Genomic DNA, 22,610 nt, shown 5'->3' with positions numbered 1-22,610 from the left:
TCAAAAACCTGTTTTAGAGCCAATGGTAGTGATGCCATGTTCAAATAATGCACACATTTTGAATTTCATTTTTCCCTCCAAAAATCAATTGAATTTTCAAATATTTATGTGAATGGAATGCATGTCATGTAATGCCAAATTTGGAAACTAGAGGTTAAAACAAGAATGTTGCAAAAAGAGCCACTTGATTTGGAGTTTTGATGAAGAAGTTATGCCCATTTGAAATTCCATGTTCACTTGACCAAGTTTTGATCACATCTACTTAACCACACATGAGAAATTGATGATCTTGGACTTTTTGGAAATGGGAGAGAAAGATCTACAACTTTCATGTTCAACAAAATTTCATTTGAAGCTTTCTTGATGATGTAATCTTGAGTTGAAAACCTTTCCATTTTTGGCAATTTCAAATTACAAGTCACTTTATATTTTTGGAAAGTTTTGTCCTGACTTTATTTTCTCCAATGTTAATGTTTGAAATGTCAAATGAGACTTGTTTGAACATGAATGGAGTATTTCTAATCACTTCCCAGCTCCAAATCCAACAGTTGACTTGTGGTTGACTTTTGCAGTTGACAAAGGACTTGGCCATGCACAGATGAATTTGAGCCTCAATCTCCTGATGAAATGGCTCCAAGATGAAACCCTGGCTTATACAAGCTCAACAAAACCATATGATGATCTCCATCTCCATAAAGACCTCATCTCCTTGAAAAACCCTGATTGGCACAATGCAACTGATTAGGGTTGACCAGAGGTCAAAACCCTAATCCCAAGGAACATGATCAGGCACAATGAACCTCTTGGTGATGATAAGACCATGATGATGATGATGTACCAATTCAACCAAGATAATGATCAATCTCTTTGAGGAATCAAGAAACCCTAATTGAAGCATAAACCCTCAGATGACCAGTGATCAATTCAATAAGACCCTCAAGCTTGAATCTTTCAACCTCTTTATCTTCTGAACAAGACTTAGGAGGATGACTTGCTTATTGTTTCCACATGATATGCAATATGCAATGACTAATGTCCTACAAAATGAAATGCAATATGCTAAACTAGTCCCAAGAGAGGAGGGCAAATTTTGAGGTGTTACAATTAGGGAACAGGACAATTCCATACACACAAAGAGCCAACACAGCATTGAAACCCCTCTGGTCACCATCTTCAAGTTTCTTCTTTGCTTCTCCCAGTAAGAAACTCAAATGAAAACCACTGACTCCTCCCTTCTGACACATATTAGCCTTCAAGACTGATTCCCCCAAATATGTGGTTGAAGCAACCAGGCTGAGATCGGGCAGAAACTCAGAACTGTAGAATAACAACTGTGACTTGATAGGAACTCTGAGAAAACTAGCAATCTCCTCCAAAGTAGGGACCAAGATATAATCCGGGAATGTGAAACACCTCAATGGAGGATCGTAGAACTGCAGTAGTGTGAATAGAGCATCATGTTGATCCTTGGAAAGAATCGTGACGAAACTTAGAATCAAACCGTAATCCTTTCGGAATCCTTCTAGAGAATCAGGATCCATTAACTTCATTAACTGTTGAATGGGCTCCAGACAGACCACCGGAAACTTGTAGGTGACATGTCTCTTTCTGCCAATATCCATCTTAAGAGAACCAGAAAAACCCCGACCGGAATCAAGAAGAAGATGTAAACCCCCTAGAAATGGATAAACATGTGTTAAATGATATGAATGCAGAATGATGTGATGCAATGATGTGAATGCAATGCAGTGGCATGGAAATCAAGATTGCTGTATCTGCTTGAACATCTGTCGGGTTGCACTGTCTGAAGAGAAAACCCACTGAAGAATATAATATAAGATCAGATCTCTGCTCCAGAAAACCGGGTTGGTCGGAGGTTAAGGTTTCCTGAATTTAGCCCGCCCCTCACTGGTAGGTTCTAAGAACAGAAGTTCGTCAGCTTCAGCCCTTCATTCGCGAATAATACGTTTACCACTGAAGGTTTGGTATTATTACGGGACAAAAGACCTCCATTGACTCCCCCTCAACAGGACATCCTAATAGCAAGTTCCCAGTCTCGGGATCCTCGGATTGAGCAGCGAGAATGCGCCCACCAGAGCTAACATAATCACGTCTCGGAGGAGAGGCCTCGACTGAGTTCTCGGGAAATGGTCACCAGAGTCGACGATTTCTAGAGGAACATCCTGCCATTACGGAACACCCGTAAGACATAATATATCCAAAAGAAACCTCGCCTGGGTGTGGTTCTTCACGAACGACTTAACGTAGCAACACGCCACGCAAGCCTCATGACTATCCATTTTAAAACCTGTGTGTACACTCAAGCCTGGGTAATGGGCTTATCTCTCATAGAACACCCTATCCCAACAAACAAACAAACAGATCCAACAGATACAACAGATGCATGCAAACAGGTAAGCAAATAAATGTACAAAAGCATGAACACCCAATAAACAAGAAATCACACAAGCTAGGAGGGACTCGCTTAGGGAAGATGGACCAGCAAGAGGTCAACTTCTTAGTTTCCCCAGCAGAGTCGCCAGCTGTCGCAACCTGAAAAATACAGTGCGCGAAAAAACAACCGACGAAAGAAAATGATAGAAGAGTCGCCACCGTGCGTTATTCATCCCAAAGGAGGGAAAGGAAACGCTCGAAGTAAACCTGAAAAAGGAAAGGACAAGACGGGGTCTCGCAACCAAATCTTGGGTTCTGGAGTCGGTTATGCGAAGGGAAGGTATTAGCACCCCTACGCATCCGTAGTACTCTACGGGGTCCACTTTTGTAGTTCTTGTCTAAAGGGAATGAGAATCAGAGCAAGCCGTAGTTCGGCTAACTACGGGGTTATGGAGTGGGTTTTGGACGAACGACGTTACTACGCAATCTACCGGATGCTCGACCTTTGGAGACTTACTCACCTGTAGTAGAAGGAGTAAACGTGTGTTTAGGAGAAGAAAAATCAATGAAGGGTTAGGGTTTGGTGAACTCATGCAAAAAGGCAGTCCTTGACGAAGGAATCTGTAAAAAAAACACACAAAAACATTGCCTCCTATCGAGGTCTTCCAGCTAGGAAAGCAGTAAAATGCGGGAAAAATGTAAAAGTACCACGCGGATAAGGATCCGAAGTAACAACAGTTAGAGGAATGGGAAACCCAGGGATCCTTCCAAGCTAAACACCATCAAAGAAAGTGAGTCAGTACAGGTAATCGGAATGAAACCTCCAGGGGGTATCCCACAAATAAAATGGAAAACCACGCAAGTTATCCCTAATTGGAGAGCTTGATTGAAATTGAGTTGCACCCGTGAGGTTTACAAAACAATCTTTAGGGTTTATGTGAGGCAGAGGTGATTCTGTGTAGTTGAGTTCCCTTCAGGGTTTGGAGGCTGCTCTGAACTCTGTTAGCTCTTCTCTCACTATCTTTTTCCTCAGGGTAATAGGAATAGAATCCATATTTGTTTCACTGAAACTCTAGTATTTATAGCCTAATATTGGTAGCTTAGTGGGCTTTTGAGAGAGGTACAAGTCTGAGATTTTTTCTTTTATTTATTTATTTATTTATTTATTATTATTATTTATTTATTTATTTATTTTTTATTTTAAATAAAGTTTCTTGGATCTAATTCTGATTGACATGATGAAATGCAATGTATCTAATGTTAAATGACCTAAAAATGAATGCATGCATGAGGTGTAAAGCGTATGCTTCCAGGAAAAATGAAGGGTAAATTTTGGGGTATTACAATGAGTTCAAACCATTTTCCAAACCATTTAACTTCTAAAGAATTTTAAGCTTGGGATGAAAAGGAGATAGGAAGCGTTCGCTTCACTATTTCTCAAGCACTCGAATAATTGGCGTACGCCATATTGCACGAGTTCTTGTCACCCGATTAAATCTTAATCATACAATTTCAAATCAATTTTTCAAATCAAATATAGGTTCTAAATTCAAATCATTTCTAAAACTCCAACCATCATATTCAAATCACATTTTCAAAATCAATTGCAAATGTTAAATCCTTTTAATTCTACACTTCAGATAATAACAGGATAGGAGGCGTACGCCTCACTATCTTTCGATTATTCGAATGATTGGCGTACGCCACATTGCTCGAATCTTCGTCATCAAATTTAAACCACAATCGAATAAACTCAAATCATCTTTTATATCAAACACAATTTTGCAAAATAAACAACTTAAACTTCAATAGAGAATGGGAGGCGTACGTCTCATCATTCCTTGATTATTTGAATAATTGTCGTACGCCATATTGCTCAAATCATCAACTATCCAAACCTACCAATTCAAAATTCAAACTATTTTCGTAAATCGAATACAATATCTAAAAACATATTTTCTCATAAATTAAACTTCGGATGATAAAGGATGGGAGGCGTTCGCCTCACCATCTCTCGGCTATTTGAATAATTGGCGTACGCCATATTGCTCAAGTTATCAACTTCCGACTAAAACACGCTAAATAAACTTGGATAAAGGAATAGGTGGCGCACGCCTCATTATTCTTTGAATAAGCAAGTAGGAGGCGTACGCCTCACTACCGTGCATATTCGACATCCGCAAATAAACTTTCAAAATAATTCGAACGAAAAAGGAGTAGAAGGTGGTCGCCTTATTATTCCTCGAAAGAATTGGACGATTGGTGTACACCACATTGCTCAATCTTTCGTCATTCTTCAAAAACATCTTAAACAAATCAAATCTAACTTCTCACCCCCGTGCGATCGAAACCAACCAAACCAAAAACATCAAACACATCAACTCAACTTGTCACCCCCGCGTGATCAAAAAGAACACTGTTAATCCTTTCTAATGCGCACAACAAACCAGTGCTTAAGCCTCCACCGAGAGTAGACAAGCCATTTAGCCTTTAGAACGCCGACCTACACAGTCGTTCATCCAAACAAAACACACCCAAATATTCGTAGTCCCCCGAACTACGAATGCTCTGATTTCCTTATTGCACCATAAGGATACGTAGGCAGGAGATTGCTGTATCTTCGCGGGCACACTAATAAAAAACCTCCCATTTCCCCTTCCTGAGGTCTTCATCCATATTTATCATCAACTCTAATTACTCGAAGAAAGCAAATAACAGTTAACTAACATTCAAATAGCAAATTAGACTAAAAGGTTCCCGTTGAGTACAACGGACGTGAGGGGTGCTAATACCTTCCCCTTGCGTAATCGACTCCCGAACCCGAATATGGTTGCGACGACCATTATTCTATTTTTCAAAGGTTTTATCGATATTTTTCTATTCCTTTATTGGAGTAAATAAAGTTCGGTGGCGACTCTGTTCGAACATAAATTTTTCCGCGACCATCGCGAGGAATCATATTTTTCGAGATGCGACACCCATCACCTCTATTATAGAAGCAAAATTCTCGCTCTGCTATGAAGTTTAGTTCAGAACTCTAATTTTCCACCTCATACCCTTCAATTGATCATAAAAAATAGAGAAATAACATGTTATCATTATAACATCATATACTTATCATTCAAACCTCTGAGTTTAAAATAATAAAGATTAAAGCACATATTGCTAGTATCTCACTACCATTGCTATGTAATCTTGAGTAGTTTAGTATAATTTAGTCAATAATGCAATATTTTGTAAAGGTTTTTCAAACAATTTTATTTCCTAGAAACTCTGATTTATAACTTTTTAAAACTAATAAAGTTTATTCAAAACCCCATACTCTTTTCAAGCCATATTCACCAAGACATTCAACATATCTTGTTAACGTGCATGTGACGTGGTAAAAGTGTCAACAACGGTACAAGTGTATGTGGATCCAAGAGCTTCCACTTGATGGAGAATATAGAAATGGAGGAACTCATGTAACACCTTGTTTTCTTTAAATTATTTATTAATTGAATCTATGCTTTATTGAGTTATTTAAATGAATTTTATATGCATTGGATTGATGATTTGGCGTTTTGGCATGTTTATGCTATGTTGAGATTGGTAGAAAAGTATTTAGTTATTTAGTTAAATAAATTAGATAATTAATTAATATTTAAATTAAATAGAAAATAGAGGTTTTATCACATACACTTGTACCATTGTTGACACTTTTACCACGTCACATGCACTTTAACAAGATATGTCGAATGTGTTGGTGAATATGGCTTGAAAAGAGGGGTTTGAATAAACTTTATTAGTTTTAAAAAGTTATAAATAAGAGTTTCTAGGAAATAAAATTGTTTGAAAAACCTTTACAAAATATTGCATTATTGACTAAATTATACTAAACTACTCAAGATTACATAGCAAGATACTAGCAATATGTGCTTTAATCTTTATTATTTTGAACTCAGAGGTTTGAATTAAACTAAATTAAATTCATAAGCATTATAAATTACAACTTTATAGAATGATTAATAAAAATGATAATTTGAAGAATAAATCTAACTAAACCTAGGCGTGACAAATAAATCTCTACATATATAAATTTAAAGCTTAATACATGAAATTCTAGTAAAGCAGTAAAACCTATATCATATAAATTATAAAACTGAAGAAAATGTGTGTGCGTGTGTGTGTGTGAGAGAGAGAGAGAGAAGTGGTACATCCGATTTATCCCAATTCATTGTCTTTTATCCGTGTAGGGCATCTAATCGAGTCCCTGGCGATGTTCATTAGAGTTTAGTTGTCTTCCATTAAATTTAACGAGTTACAAGGTTTTTTTCCATGAATTTGAGGTCACGTAAATATGCTAAACATAACTTAAATCTAAGAAAATTATTCCTAAATTTCCTGATTTGCTTCAAACTTGAACATGACTCCTAATGCCTTAAGATTAAAATTCTCCCAATCTTAATCTGAAACACATTTACATCTTTAAGATTCTTAAGCTTCCTTTCAGTAGCAATTCTTCAAATTCCACCAGGAAGACATTGGAATATGAATCCTTAGGAGAAGAGTTTTCTTTTTTTTCTTGGACATTCACTATTATAATTCCAAAACATATTTTTTTGCTAGACAAATTCAATCAAAACATTAGTATCTAATTAATTTCTTACAACAATCTCACACTCTCTCAGAGTTGAGAACATTTCATGCTCAAGGTGAAGTTTTAATATTGAGAAAGAAATGAATTTTCAAAGCAAAATATCTCTTGTAAATAATGAAATAAACGCGTTTATATGTGTTGGATAATAATCACAAAAATAATGTTAAAATGAGCTTATGATTAGATTCAAAACTATAAGTGATAATTTGAATTAAGATTCGAATCACATTGATATATGATTCAAGCCATGTTTTGTGAACTTGAAAGCTTAAAGAAATAACCTTCATGATTTGAATCACCAAAACACATGATTTGAATCATGTGATTCGAACCATACAGAACTTTGATTCATATCATGTTTCCAAAATCAAATCCATTGAGCAAAAATACACTCATGATTCAAATTACACGTATACATGATTCATATCATATTTTTTGAATCAATAAATTTTAAGAAATAAACTTCATGATTTGAATAAAAGATTTTGATTATCCGAATCATGTTTCCCAAAGTGAATATTTAGAAATCAATTTTTTCATATGCAAATCTTGGTGAATAAATTTCCTTAATTTGAATCATACATTCTTTTAATTCGAGTCAAATGTGTTGACTTTGGTTAAATGGTCATTTTATGCATGCAAACATCATTTTCAAATATGGGTATGTGCATGTTGTTGTGAGGGAATAAATTACAATATAATATACATAAAAAGCAATAAAACACCTTAATTACTCAATGTTACCCTATGAGCAATTTCAGCCTGACCATCGCATTCTCAAGAAGACTTCGATATAATGAGTTAGTCTTAGTTGAATCATTGACTCAGATACCACTGATGGGTCATGAAAAGGGTAACCATATTGGGTTAGAGCAACCACATAAGTGAGAGCAACCCTACATATTCATCCAAAATCTTTAAACATTATGTATACATATCTTCTCACTTATAAAGTACTTAACCTTCTTTTTTCAAGTAATATGTGACTTCTACCTCACACTTGTATCACAATAATTCTTGTCTCTCTATTTGAGCCAAATTGCTACCAAATGTATTAGATTTAATTCATATTTAAGTTTGTTAGATATTAGATTTAAATATTAGATTTGATTCATATTTAAGTTTGTTAGAGGCTTATAAATAGGGTGTCAATCATTGTAACTTTTAATCCTTTTTGTAGCCGTCATTCTCTTAATAGAATATTCATCTTTTATTCTACCTTTGCACCAACAATTGGTATCTAGAACTCCGGTTCGGATTCATTGGGAAACACGGGAAACACGAGTGAACGTGAGGTCTTGTGTGTTTGATTTTGATTCTTAGATTCGTGTTGAATCTTGAACAAAATCTGATCAGAATTTTTAATTCTGTGGGTTGGGAAACACTGTGTGAGAAATCTGAGTGTACTGTGCAAGGTAGAAAGATGAACGGAAACGGCAACATGAACACCAAACTTCCAGTATTTGACGGTAAAAACTGGAATCGTTGGATGATCCAAATGCGTGTACTGTTCGGTGCTCAAGATGTTCTAGATCTTGTCACTGATGGTTATGTTCAGGTAGCAGCAGATGCGACGGACGAACAGAAAAACGCGCAGAAGGAAGTAAGGAAGAAGGATCAGAAAGCATTGTTCTTCATTCATCAATGTGTTGATGTAAATGTGTTTGAGAAGATTGCAGATTCAACGACAGCAAAAGCTGCGTGGGACACACTGGTTAGATGTTATGGTGGTGACACATCAGTGAAGAAGGTGAAGCTTCAGTCCTTGAGAAAGCAATATGAAAATCTCAACATGAAGAATAATGAGAAAGTTTCTGAATACATCTCGAGAGTGATTCTGATCACTAATGAGATGAAAGCGTGTGGAGAAACTCTTTCTGAAGAAACAATCATGGAGAAGGTATTGAGATCCCTTACCTCTCAATTTGATTACATTGTGGTAGCAATAGAACATTCCAAGGATCTGAGCACAATGAGAATTGAAGAGCTGCAGAGCAGTCTAGAAGCGCAAGAGTTGCGTTTGACTGAAAGAACTTCTGAAAGGGAAGTAGAGCAGCAGGCTCTGAAAGCAACTTCTGATAGGAGGTATCAGAAGCAGTCAGAAGCCAGGAGAAGATCTGATGGTGGTCAGAAGTCAGAAAGCTCAACCTCTGATAGACAAAAGAATGCTCAGAAGGGAAAAGAGAAGTATGACAAGAAGAAAATCCAATGTTACTGCTGTAAGAAGTTTGGTCATTTTGCTAGAGACTGTTGGTCAAACAAGGAGAGAAAATCAGAAGAAGCAAATATAGCCAGAAGTTCTGATGACGAATCTGTGCTATTGATGGCCTCTGAATCTGATAATATGGATCTGATAGACTGGTGGTATATGGACACTGGCTGCTCAAATCATCTTACTGGAAACAAGAAATGGCTGGTTGACTTTGACTCTGAAAAGAGGACAAAGATCAGATGTGCTGATGACAAATATCTTAATGCAGAAGGTATGGGAAATGTCAGAGTGACTCTGAACAATGGGAAAACAGCATTGATTCAGAACGTGTGGTATGTACCTGGCATCAGAAGCAATCTGATGAGTGTGGGACAATTAATTGAGAAAGGTTTTTCAGTTACCATGAAGGACAATCTTCTGAAGCTGTATGACTGCAATCAGAAGTTGATTATGGAGTCAGAACAGGGAAGGAATAGAACATTCAAGGTGAATGTCAGAACTGCAGACTCAGAATGTCTTAGTGCAACAAGTGCTGAGAAGGAGAGTGAGCTGTGGCACAGAAGATTTGGTCATTTGAATTTCAGAAGCTTAAAACATCTGAATTCAAAGAAGTTGGTACATGGAATTCCTGCAATTAAGAAGCCTGAAAAGTCATGCAAAGTTTGTATGGAAGGAAAACAACCACGATTGCCATTTGCGTCAGAAACTGCTCCAAGAGCAAAACATGCCTTGGGAGTTGTACATTCTGATGTGTGTGGTCCATTTCCAGTAGCATCGATGGGAGGGAATAAATACTTTGTGTTATTTGTTGATGAATTCACAAGAATGACATGGGTATCCCTTATTAAGTTCAAACACGAGGTGTTTGATGAATTCAAGAAGTTCAGAATGAAGGCTGAGAATCAGAGTGGTCAAAAGCTGAAGATTCTTAGAACTGACGGTGGAGGTGAGTATAACTCCAAAGAGTTCCAGAAGTTCTGTGAGGAGAATGGAATTGAGCATGAGGTTACTGCTCCTTATACCCCTCAACACAATGGTCTTGCTGAAAGAAGAAACCGAACTTTGCTTGATATGGTGAGAAGCATGCTAAAGGAGAAGAAGCTTCCTCAGAAGCTCTGGGGAGAAGCTGTTGCCACCGCAACGTATGTACTCAACCGATGTCCTACGAAGAAGTTGAAGGAAATAGTTCCAATACAGAAGTGGACTGGAGATAAGCAAAGTGTTAGTCATCTGAAGGTGTTTGGTTCTGTTTGCTATAAACATGTTCCAGAAGCCAGAAGACAGAAGCTGGATGATAGAAGCAAAGTGATGATTCTGATAGGGTACCACAGTACAGGTGCATACAAGCTCTATTGTCCAAAAACCAATAAAATTGAATTCAGCAGAGATGTGATTGTGAAGGAATCAGAAGTTTGGAATTGGGATAAGTCTCAATCTGACTCTGATGTTAGAACCTCTGAAGAAAGGTCAGAGTTCAGAATTTCTGAGGCTGGAGTAAACTCTGATATTGATTCTGATTCTGATAGTGATTCTGACTCTGGAGAAGACTCAGAAGATGAAGGTGACTCTGATGATCCAGACTCTGATGACCCAGACTCTGATGGTAATCCAGATTCTGGTGGCAATTCAGACTCTGGAAATATGCCAGACCCTGAAGATGGTCAAAGCTCTGGAGGAAGTCAACCATCTGAAGGTAGAAACTCTGAAGTTGAAGACTCTGAACAAGTTCAGAGACCACAAAGAGTCAGAAACATCCCCAGAAGATATGCAGAATTTGACATGCTGCAAGACACTGAAGTAGACTCTGAAGGAGAAGTTATTCAGTGTGCCATGTTAGTAGACTCTGAACCCATAAGTACAGAAGAGGCTCTTAAGCAGAAGCTCTGGTTGAAGGCCATGAAAGAAGAACTTGATGCTATAGAGAGAAACAAGACTTGGAAGCTGACAGAACTTCCAAAAGACAAGAAAGCCATCAGCGTCAGATGGGTTTTCAAACAGAAGTTAAAGCCAGATGGTTCAATTGGCAAACATAAAGCAAGGTTGGTAGCCAGAGGATTTCTACAGAAACCTGGGCTGGATTACTCTGAAGTGTTTGCACCTGTAGCAAGACATGAAACAATCAGAATGGTGATTGCAATAGCTGCTAACAGGAATTGGCCTCTGATGCATTTAGATGTAAAATCTGCATTTCTAAACGGTCCATTAGAAGAAGAAGTTTACGTGTCACAACCTCCTGGATTTGTGAAAAAGAATCAGGAAGGGATGGTGTACAGATTATACAAAGCTCTATATGGATTGAAACAAGCGCCCAGAGCTTGGAATCTGAAGATTGATTCATTTTTCAAGAAGCAAGGCTTTCAGAAATGTGAGATGGAGTATGGTGTCTATGTTCAGCATACTTCTGAAGGAAATATGACTCTGGTATGTTTATATGTTGATGATATACTGCTGACTGGAAGTTCTGAACAGGAGATAGCCAAGTTCAAGAAAGTTCTGATGAATGAATTCGAAATGACTGATCTAGGCAAAATGACATACTTTCTAGGGATGGAGTTCAGATACTCTGAGAAAGGTATTATTTTGCATCAGCTCAAGTATGAATTAGAACTTCTGAAGAGATTTGATCTGAAGAATTGTAAGATTGCTGTCACACCTTCTGATACAAATCAGAAACTGGATTCTGACTCTGATGGAAAGGATGTGGACGCTACAACCTTCAAACAGTTGGTTGGTTCTCTGAGGTATTTGTGCAATACCAGACCTGATATTTGCTATTCAGTTGGGATGGTTAGTAGGTTCATGAGTAAACCTAAGTGGTCCCATTACCAAGCTGCTGTCAGGATTTTGAGGTATATCAAGGGAACTCTGAAGTATGGAGTATTATTTCCTTCTGGAAGAAAGGATGAGTCAGAACTTCAGAGTTATTCAGATTCTGATTGGTGTGGAGACAGAGTTGACAGAAGAAGTACGTCTGGGTACTTATTCAAATTTCTGGGAGGTCCCATTTCTTGGTGTTCCAAGAAGCAACCTGTTGTGGCGTTGTCAACTTGTGAAGCTGAATATATTGCAGGTGCTGTTACTGCATGCCAAGCTGTGTGGATTCTGAATCTATTGCAGGATCTGAAGATTAAAGTAAACAAACCTCTGAAGCTGATGATTGACAACAAGTCTGCAATCAATCTTGCCAGAAACCCAGTGTTGCATGGGAGAAGCAAGCACATTGAGACCAAGTATCATTTTCTGAGACATCAAGTTCAGAGGGGAGTGTTAGAAGTTGTACACTGTAGCACTCAGAAGCAGTTGGCAGATGTTCTGACGAAAGCTATCAAGACTGATCAATTTCTCAGATTAAGGGATGGAATTGGTGTTACAAGTTTTGATGGAATATGAATTAAGGGATGGTATTAGATTTAATTATTAGATTTAATTCATATTTAAGTTTGTTAGATATTAGATTTAAATATTAGATTTGATTCATATTTAAGTTTGTTAGAGGCTTATAAATAGGGTGTCAATCATTGTAACTTTTAATCCTTTTTGTAGCCGTCATTCTCTTAATAGAATATTCATCTTTTATTCTACCTTTGCACCAACACAAATGATTGTATCTTATGTCGCGTCGCGAAAAATACAGATTTTCCACCGAACTTTATTTATTCCAAAGAAAAGAGAAAATATGATAAAACCCCTAAAAGATGGTTGTTGCAACCAAGAGCGGATTCGAGATTCGATTATGCAAGGAAAAAGTATTAGCATCCTTCATATATGTTATACTCAATGGGAACCATTTTATTTGTTCTTTACGCGTATGGGTGTTATTATCTGAAGGTTACTTGCGATTGCTCGAAGGAGACAAAAATAAGTTTTAAATTAATGTGTGCTTGCCAAGGATTCGGACCCTCGTGTCTATGCATCCTCATAGTGCAATAAGGAAATCAGAGCTCCATAGTTCATGATAGAAAGTACATATTTGTTGATTTCTTTTAGTAGATTATGTTCATGTTCATGTTCTAACAGTTAAGTATTTCTTGTGTGCTCGCGCATGGGAGATTTAAGCGTTGTTTGGTTGCGGTATAATGAACGCGCTTGTGTCGTGCCCCAAATTTTGACCATCATTTTCCTTTTTATTTTAGTTTAACTTATGACGTATAACACTAACATGTCCTGAGTTCCCATACAAATCATCTGGTCAACCCCATTGACCTAAAAAGTCAATGAGGGATCATTTTGACTTTTTTGATCCCTATTAGGAGTTAATATTAGTTTAGAGGTATTATTTAGACTTTTCGAAATAACATAATGTGTAGGATTATGCTAAAGAGGAGTTTATTACTATTAAAACTAATTTTTAAAAAGAAAAAAAATAGAATTAATAATTAGAATAATTATATCTCATTAGATTATATCATTTAGAAGGTAATTAAAATATTAAGGTGTTACTTATTTAATGAAATTACAAATTAATAATTTATGAGGTATTTTATATTATAAATAAATTAGCTAAAAATTTAGTTATTATTGGCCATAAAAATATTTTAGCATTTAATTTATTATTATTTTTAAATAATTTGTTTTTATTTAAGTATTTTGAAACACCATCTCATTTTCAATGAGTAGCAATGGTTTGGTGGATGGCAAAGCAGAGGTAAGGAACACGTAGGTGGAAACACCCACTTGCTTCTTTTTTTTAGAACTTTTTTTTTTTTTTTAAACTTCAAGTACCAAATTGTTCATTATTTCCAATCAAATTTTGTTTTTTTGTTTTATTTTTGTTTTCGAAATTTATTTATTATTAATTCAAAAATCAAGATTTTGTATTTCAAATAATGTTTTTCTAAGAAAAAATCAATTTTATGTTTGTTGCATCTTGGATTTTAATATCATTTAAATCAAGATTTTGTATTTCAAATAATATTTTTCTAAGAAAAAAATCAATTTTAAGTTTGCTGCATCTTAATCAATATCATCAATATTACTGCAATCTTTGATTAATCTTCACTCATCCTCATCAATATCAATATCACTGCAATCATCATCAATATCAAAAAGAAGAAAATCAAACTCCCCAAATTCAAAATCACATATTTTGACTAAAATCAATTGAATCAAATCTCCTTAATTCAAATCCCACATTTCTCACTTCTATTATTTTTTTTGTTTTTTTATTTCTAACTTTTCTATTTGTTTTCAAATCATAAAAATCACAAATAGTATTTTTTATCATTTTTATTATTTATTTTTATATTTTTTATTAAGGCATTTTTTTAAATATTATTTTTTATTAAAATCGTGATTTTATGTATAAAATAGTAAAAAAAATCATAAAATAAAATATAAATATAAATCTTTTTTTTATTAGATTATTTTAATTATTTAAAATAAATTTTTATTCAAATTCACAAAGTCATGAATCTATCGAGGTTCATTGGCTTGGTCCCTAAAAAACAAATAAGATCAAATTTGAATCAATCAATTACAAATCTTCCTAAATAATTCAATCAGATATTCAATGTTTGACCTAACTCTATCCTATAAATATTACTTATTTTCTCATATTTTTGACATCCACAATCTACAAGGTTTCTATCCTAAAATTGTTGTTCTTCACACTAAAGAATAACAACACCAAAATCCTAAAAAATTGCCATCATCGATCTTTTCAAAAAGGCGCAGACAAAGAAGAAAGACTACGAGAAGGCTAGGATCGGAAAACATAAAAGGAAAAAAAAGAATAAAAAAAAAGAAGGACTAATCTTATTGTTTAACTAGAGAAAATCTTCTCCTTATAGGTCGGTTTCCTTACTCCCTCACTTATGTAATTGTTTGATATTTTGTTTATTCTTTGTTGTTTATTGTGAATCAAATTGATATTGAATGTATTTTTATTCTATTTTAATAGTTAAATTTCTAATTATAATTATTTTAATCATTATACAAATTTTCATAAAATGAGGAACTATTTTTAACTATTTCAAATTAAAAATCATATATCAACATTTTATAATTAATATCATGAAACAATTTTAAAATCAATTTCTTTATAATCATTAAGCATCTTTTTTTATAAATCAATTTAAGTTTCCCCTTTCAATTTTTTTTCTAACCATTTCTTTAAGGTCATAAAGCATCATTTTTTTTAAAAATCAATTTAATTTTAAATTATTAAAGTAACCTTTTGAAAATCAAAGTAAAATTTTACTAACATGAATCATTTTTTTTTAGCAAAATCATTACATATTCAAATAAATAAAAAACTTTATTAGATAAAGTTTCCTTATTTTGTAATAAAATAAAAAATACAAAAAATATATATTTAGTTTCATATTAGACAATTAATAATTAGATTATTACAATTAAAATAAATAAATGTAGGGTTGATTAGACTAATTAGGGATGATAATTAGGGTTAAGGAATAAAGTATATCATTAATCTTTATAACTAATTGATTTAATAATTTTCTCGTTTAATATAAAATAACACATATTTAATTAATAAGGAATTAATAAAATGAGGAATTTAAGATTAATTGAATATAAATTTTTGGGGATAAATATGAAATGAAATCCTAAGATTTTAAGGGATAAAAACAAGGGATAAATTTAGGGATATAAATCGGGATGAGGGATATATCATATAAATATATAATATTTATTTTCATAAATAAACTAAGTATATCTTTTTTTTGTAATCAATAATGGGGATAATCGTGGAATAAATCTTTAAGATAATTTTAGGGTTTCAGGGATAAAAAAAATCAGGGATAAGAGATACAATACTTGGGTTTATATAATTAACCTTTTAATATTTTTATTAAGTAAATACATAATATCATTACTAATTTACTTTTTTAAATAAATTAATCATTATATCTTTGCAAATCAATCAAGGGGTAAAATCAATTTAAACTCACCTCAAACTATAAGTCTTCTGTCCAAGTGCATTGAGACATTTTTCCAAAATCAATTACTTCTCCGTTCCCGATGCATGAGAACTTTTCAGGGGATAAAAATAACAAAATAAACCAACATTTTTTACAAGAACTATGGTGCTCTGATCTTTCATTAATAATAAATAATTTTCCTCTTAATAAATTTTATTTTTGTTAATAATAAATAATTTTCAATAAATAAATAAATGATTAAGCAATCAATGATTAAAAAGCAAACACCCTTGAGCATATAATAACCCTAGACTTAGAGGAAGATCTCATTGAGTACAATAGAGGTGAGAGGTGCCAAGTACCTTCCTCTCACTTAACCGACTCCCGAACCTAGTCTCTCACTCTTAACCATTATGTTTTATCATTATTTTCCCGTTCCTTATGAACAAATAAAGGATGATGGTAACTCTGTTATTTTTCCAACAGCGATAGCTGACGACTATGCTGGGAAAATATATTATACTTTCCCTAAAAGAGAGTTCATCCTAACCTTGGGTTTTATGGTTGTGCTTGTTTGCTATGTGTATTTGCTTTCCTTTATTTTTGTTATTTATTTATTTATTTGCTTTATTCTTTATTATATTATTATGTCGGTCATATCATATTGGTTGAGATTTTCAAAGGTGTAAAGCTAAAACCCAGGCTTGAGGAAAAAGTAATAAGTTAAGTAAGGGGTCGTTATGTCTTGGCCACTATGGATTCTTATCCCATGGGGTCTTTGATAACGGTTCCGTCTATAGTAGATCAATTAAAAGGGTTTGTCATGAGTTGGCTAGCATTTCTTCATAATGAAACCTTGAATTTGATCCATGACTCTATGGACCTCTTCTAGAACCCCTTCAACTCATGGTGACCTTATGTTATCAACCTACAAGGATCGTTACTAAGGTCTCTCCTAGATGAGACTTATCCCGAAGGATTACAGTAGGAATGCATGCTTCTTCTCATGGTAAAACAAGGGTATAATCCATTACTCTGGGCTATGATCCTGTAAGACCCCAATTTTGGCCCTAAGATCCCTCATGGCCCATATCATCTCATATCATGGCTTCAAGGATCATTGCATACCCTAGCTTCCCTCCTAGTGGGTGGGCTACCTTGTGAGTGTGAGTCTTGATCACCAAGCATGTATTGCATTTGTATGTCATTGCTTTTCATATGTTTACTAACCAAATGTACAAAAATATTGTCATCTAACCTTGTTTCTTGCAGCTGAAGCAATCATCAGTCAAACAGTCAAATCAGACCTTAAGCAATTGATGGTGACCATTCTTGAAGAATTTGGACACCATGATCATTCATTAAGAGTTCATATAGCTTGTGATATCATTTGGAATCAAGATCTCATCTGAAAGAGGCTTGGAATTCATCAGAACATGGCCCAGTCAACCAAAAGTCAACAAAAGTCAACTGCGGTCAACTGTGCATTTAATCAGTTATTTGATGATTGGAAATGGTTGAAAATGTCTCATTCATGTCCATATAAACTTCATTTGGCATTTCAAAGACCAAGGTTGAAGGAATTGAAGTCAGACAGACAGTTTCCCAAAATGGCAAGTGGACCTGTATTTTCAGCTGCCCAAAATGGAAAGTTTTTGACCTCAAAAACAGAAGTCCAAGGAAGCTTCAAATGAAAAATTGTTCAACATGACAGATGTAGATCTTGTTCTCACCTTTCCAAAAAGTCCAAGAACTTGAAAATCCAATGTACGGTTTGCAAGATATGGCTCCGTGAATTTCAGAAAAGTCCCGTAATCGGGAGGGCATAACTTCCACATGGATTGTCCAAATTGCAAGTTCTTTATATGCACAAACTCCATTTAATATGTACTTTCATGGTGCATAATTGGATTTTTCCAAAAGTGCTCAATGCAAAAGGTCAAATTTCAACTGGACTGTTAAATGAACCAGGGGCAAAATCGTCCAACTTGTGAAATAATTGGAATTTTTGAGTGGGGATTTTTGCAACACCTCACAAATGGCATTTGAAATTTGTTGGAATATTCACAACATGCCTAGGCCTTGCGGTTTGAGAATTGGATTTGAAAATGAATTGGAAAAATGGACACATAAGCCATCACATGGTGAAATTGGAAAATATTGGGAATTTGCAAATGAGGCCAATACCAACAGCTCCCAAATGATATTTTGGACTTGCTCAAAGTGTTAATTTGCTGCTGTCATGCTTCTAAATTCAAAAGAGCTTAAAATCCAAAAATGCACATAAACCATTTCCCACTAATTCATTTTGGTTAATTATAATTAGTGTTAGATTAAGCATTGCATATATTTTTTTAATTACTAACAAAAAGAAAAAAGCTAACAGCAAAGAAATCATTTTTTTCTGCAATTTTTTCCCACAATCTAACAGAATAACTCTAATCCCAATTCTCACAACTTTTTTTCTAAAAACATCACCCTCTCAAAATCAACTCTCACAAAATTACTCTCTCAAAATCACTCTCACAAAAATTACTCTCTCATAATCACTCTCTAACAACTCCACAGTCATAATTTGCACAAACACGCTTCATTCATAACAGAAAGATCAAAATTCTCCCAAAAATCCTCTCATTTCTCAAAAAGCTTCATCACACTCTTGTTGCATCAATTCACCAAGTTGATAAATCTTTGAGCTAAATCTTGGTGAATTTCGTCAATTACACTTGCTGTTGAGTTTCTGTTTGCAGGTAAAACTCAAGAACAATCCACAAACTGCATCTGTAGAATCAACCTGCGATTGCCATAACAGTCCAAGAATCGGTGCGATTTGGAGAGTTTCGAGCTGCAAGAACATCCTCATTCATCTCCTACGAAGCTATCCAACATCTGTTTCGCATCATCAAGCATAAATCCGCGCGATTCGGTACTGCTAGCTTCGGAAGGTTGGAAATCACAACTCGTAGATGCTTCGATTTTGTTAGGAGTTCTATAGTATATTCATTGTAGATTGCATATCAGCTGGTAGAATTAGGAATTTCTGGAAATCGGTTGAGTTCTTGCGAATTTGAGCTTCATCGCCGTTTTTTCTTTTCCTCCGATTCGTCTTGTATAATAACTGATTGATGAAATTGATGATATATTCGTGATCCTGAGACAAAACCGGTTCGACCGGTATATAGATTGTTGATTTCCATCAAGATTTGCTCGAAACCGTTATTCGCCGGTGATGAACACACCGGCTGCGCATGCGAAGAAGACGATGAACATGATCTTCCTTTCCGTGTTTTCCTTCCCAGATGCAATCACCACCGTCCCTCACATCTAACAGTACGGCACCGTTTTGGCAAGGCATGGATATCACGTTGTTGTTAGTCACTATACTGTAACATTAATCAACAATTCCATTAATTCACAAATTAATTAATTATTACATAAATATTCAAAACTTCTAAAATTCATAAAACCACCAATAATCATCCAAATAAATTGAGACCTTTTTTGATATTCTCCATTTTTTCTCTACTTTTTTATAGAATCAAAAATAAATTTGTGCTTGAGGTTTTTTTAATTGGTATAGAGATTTTTCCAATGTGCACAAATTTCACATGCTTCACCATTTTAATTATAGAATCCCCATACTATATCCAAATTAAATGAAAATTGAGATATTGATTCTTGACATCCTTCTGGATTTTTTGACATAGATTTCATAATTTTTGAGTCTATGGTCTATTATATATGAATTATTGAAGTTGGACATGTATATATGTGACATAGTTTGGTATGCTGAATTCATCAAATTGATTACCATGCTTCCCATTGGCCAATGGCCCTAATTTTTTGCATGAAGCTCCATTACCATGTTAAGATTCAGTATGATTTTTTGTGGATTTTTACAATCCATTTTCAATTTGATCCCTATTTTTTCTTGCTGCCTAGCATGTTAGAGTTCCATTGGTGTAACCTTTAGCATTTATGTTGCCATATCCTCATAATTAATCCAATGGACATGAAACTTTGTAGCACGGTTCCTAACATGTTAATGTAGCTTTTAGCTTTGGTCCTACTAATTTATAATGCACGATTGCTGTTTGCCATTAGATGGAAGTTGGTGTATAATTTTTGACTTCATTTGATGTAGTTTTTGCATGCTGTACCATGTTTAATTAATTCCTATTGATCTATTAGTCCAAATGACTTGAAAATTAACATGTGGCTTGCTGAATACCTTCTGGTTAGAACATAATTTTTGTGGATTTTTTGGTGCCATTTTGGCATTTATTTGAATGTGATCTTGCTGGTTGTTTGTATGAGACTCCACATTGCATCTTTTGCCTTCCATGTTGCGTAAATTAAAATGTGTACATAGTTTGGATATGGGACCAATTGGGATCCCTTTGTATTTGATATAATTTGACTTTGATCATGAATTGGTTGCTGTTTTAAGATTTTTCCATCCTTTTGACCCTAGGCTAGTCCTAGTGGTCATGTTACTTACATTTGAAGTTAATTGTGCCTTTTCAGGTTAAGGAGTTAATGATTAAGGAATTTGCTCCACATTATGGATTGTGTTACTTGATACATATGACTAATGTATTTGTTTTGTAGGATTTTGGTTCATGTGAGCCTTGTGCTATGCACATCATTATTTGTATAATTGTACTTTGTTAATTGATTCCTATGTTGTTATCTGTTTATGAATGGGATGCTGATTTTATTGGATTGTTTCCAGGTACCCTTTAGTCGCTCAGTTCTCTTAAGAACTTGTGTTGCTTTGCTTGAATAGCAACTTGCATTGAGGTATAAAACCTTCTTCTTCATGTAGTCTGGAGACCCGGTCCGTTATTTGACCGGGCAAATTGTCTGAAGTCCTCCTTAAGAGGCATTGATTGTGTATGTTTATGTTTGTCCCAAGCATGAAAAGTCCTCATTTGAGGCAATTGGTGGAAGGTAGAGATAAATAGCCTATCTCCCACTATTCAGTGAGTCTTCTCATTGCTCCCATTACATGGTTGTAGCATTGAGATCCATACCCAAGATCTATCGAGTCTAATTGGGGAAAGAGTTCCATCTTTCTGAACTCCCCCACATTCTTATATTTACATGCTCTCTCGGACCTGAGATAGAAGCAATGAGGCACACCCCTCATATCCTTTCATCTGCTTCACCTGAGCCCCTCAATGGCCAGGTTAAGAGCGACACTTACCTCTTACAGTGGACTTTCATAGTCAAACCCTTTTGCTTGAGCCTCATGAATGGTTATAGCGTGTGCTACTTGAATTTATGTGATTGATTATTTGATTCATCATACATGATTACTTGATTGCCATTGTGCATTTTACCTTTGATTGCCATTAGTGCATGTTTATGTCATTTGTCCTTGTGACATTGTTTGCTTACCCATTGAGGAACCAGTTATAAGTCCCTGTAAGCTGGCATCTGTTCCCATGACATGGAAGGGGTAGAGTGTAAGACCTCATTGGTCACTCATACCCATTGCCTAGTGCATTTATTCGGTGTATGTGAGGATTCATTGTAAGTCCCTGTGATGTGGCATTTGTATTCCTAGGATCATACTGTGGAGGTTAACATAAGTCCAGATGGATTGGCAGTTGACTTCCCTGTTTTGTTTTTGTTTTATTCTGATGGAGATTAGTGTAAGTCCATAGAGTGGCTTCTGATATCCTTGCTTGTTTTAGGAGACAGGTATAAGACCATTGAGTGGCATCCAGTATCCGCTTTTATTTACTTTCATCTGTTACCATGTTCATATTATTGCTCATTTGTAGCCTATTCCTAAGGACCCACTTGAATCATTTCCCATATGATTTCAAGAGGCGGACCCTTCTAAGAAGTTTTACATACATTCCACCATTATCCATTCATCCCATTGTGTCCTACCTTTTCACACATGTTTTAAAAAGATCGAAATAAGTGTTGTGCAAACATTCTCACCTTCTTTCCAAATTAGAAACTTGGACCTTAAGTCCATGATTTTCCAAACTTCATTTTTGTAAATACTTCATTTTGAATTGACTTTAATCATACTTTGACCTTTTTGTAAATAATCCAAATAACTTCACCCATTCAAATGATTTTGTGGCTTTGTCCATATTTGTTAAGTTTTCATACATTAGCTATAGGTTTGATTTACCCTAGTTGGTTGATATTAATCTCACCTATTTGTCCTTAGTAGATGAATTGTAAGCCTTCCTTGCCTATTATAGGGTTAACCCCTCTCTGGCAAGTTGAAGCTTTTCTCACATGGTGGACTAGTTGTTATATAAGGTTGAGTTTTCTCCCGTGGGTAACGTAAGACCTTTGAGCTTTTGTTTTAAAATTGAACTCACTAATTTTTGGAAATTTTTTAGCCGAACTACGGCGTTTTGATCCTTACCTTTGATGGAAGGTACGTAGGCAGCGGGTTCATCCGTTCAAACCCAATAATTAATTTGTACATTCTTTTCTCATCATCCCAATC

Source organism: Lathyrus oleraceus, chromosome 4 (genome assembly GCF_024323335.1).
Source record: "Lathyrus oleraceus cultivar Zhongwan6 chromosome 4, CAAS_Psat_ZW6_1.0, whole genome shotgun sequence".
Lineage (NCBI taxonomy): Eukaryota > Viridiplantae > Streptophyta > Magnoliopsida > Fabales > Fabaceae > Lathyrus > Lathyrus oleraceus.
The sequence above is the reverse complement of the archived record's forward strand: the minus strand, read 5'-3'. Positions refer to the sequence as shown.